Source organism: Cynara cardunculus (assembly GCF_001531365.2).
Source record: "Cynara cardunculus var. scolymus isolate 2C chromosome LG 2, CcrdV1, whole genome shotgun sequence".
In the NCBI taxonomy this organism is placed as follows: Eukaryota; Viridiplantae; Streptophyta; class Magnoliopsida; order Asterales; family Asteraceae; genus Cynara; species Cynara cardunculus.
In genome coordinates this window covers 22,094,424-22,096,101 of record NC_037529.1, presented here as the reverse complement: position 1 = coordinate 22,096,101, position 1,678 = coordinate 22,094,424, and positions in this window count along the sequence as shown.

Genomic DNA, 1,678 nt, shown 5'->3' with positions numbered 1-1,678 from the left:
GCTTCGTGTGTAACCAAAGATTGTTTAGATAGGTTTTTCTTTACCTTATCTTTCCGCAAACAGTCTTGTAAAATATGTATTGATCTTATCTATCAATATATATTTTAAATTTGAAAACATTGTGTTTGTATTCATCCCCCCCTTCTACAAATTTTTTCTTATCTTGTAGACCCTTTCGGGACCAACTAGTGGTATCAGAGCAGTGTTTTCTTTCTTTCCTTGTGTTTTGTTATTTCTCTGTATTAATTTATCTCTTCTTAAATAACTTACTGCTTTCAAATGGCTTTACATATTACAAACACACACACAAGATAAAAGCTATCTTGCCAAACCTCCTCGGTTTGTCCGTGACAAATTTTGTCTTTGGAAGAACCGGATGTCCCTCTTTCTGGAAGGTGTGGATCCTGAAATTCCACATTATATAGAAAATGGACCATATATTCCATTTGCTATTGTTCAGGCTGTTCCAGCAACAGCTACGACTGCCGCGATTCCTGAACGACATATTTCAAAGCTTCCACATCAATGGAGCGATGAGGACAAGAAGAAAATAACTATAGACATGCGTGCTCGGTCTATAATAGCTATGTCTCTTCCTGATGAGATCTATCAGTCAGTGATGAAACTCAAATCTTCTAAATCTGTATGGGATACTCTATGTGTCCAATACGAAAGAACCTCTCAGGTTCAGGAGACTAGAAAGATCAATTTAGTAAGACAATATGAAAGCTTTCTCTGTGGAAAGTCCGAGACGCTGTCTGAAGTACATTAAAGATTTAACTGCCTTCTTATTGATCTTAGGACTGTCGGCAGAGAATATTCTAATTCTGAAACTTTGACTAAGTTTCTAGAATGCCTTCCTGAGTCTTGGAACAACTTTTCCATGTGTCTCAAGATGTCAAAGGACATGTCCTCTCTTTCTCTTTCGTCTTTATACAGGATTCTGCTTAACCATGAGCAATCTCGTCAACTGAAAAGAAATCTTGTAAAAGAATCCAGGGAAATGAAAAGCTCTCCTTTAGCTTTGATCTCTGAATCCCGTTCAGTTGAAACTTCTACTCCTTTTGTTTCTTCTCTACCTCCCGTGCTCATCATAGAGATTGACTTTTCTGAGGACAATCCAGAATCTGATTTATCAAATTTTGATGAGTCCCTGGCACTCCAAACTAAGTCTTTTAGGAGGTTTGCCAACAAGAGTAAATTCCGCAGATCTCCTCAGCTATCCCTAAGGGAGAAGCCAATGTCTGAAAGAATAGACAAGGCTTCAGCTGTCTGCTACAACTATCACCGGCGCGGACATTTTGCAGGTGAATGCAGATCCAAGAAGATTGCGATGCCATCTTCTAAAGCTCCTTCCTCGTTCAGGACCACAGATGATAAATACTTAAAACTGAAGGAGAAATATAAGAATATGAAGAACAACCAGCGAAAGGCTAAAGGCCTTATTGCTGAAGAGTATGACTGGGCTGAATCATCTGATGAATCATCTTCTGACGAGGAAGATAAAGCTTATGTCTGCTTGATGGCTATTGATGCTGACAAAGATTCTTCTAAAGCATCTACCTCTTCTGAGCCATCTTATGTTACTCAGGTATGTACCCTGAATGAACCCTCTTCTAGTCTTTCTGCACTAGATACGCTGAMGGTTGACCTTTACAATGCCCTCAATGGCAAATCT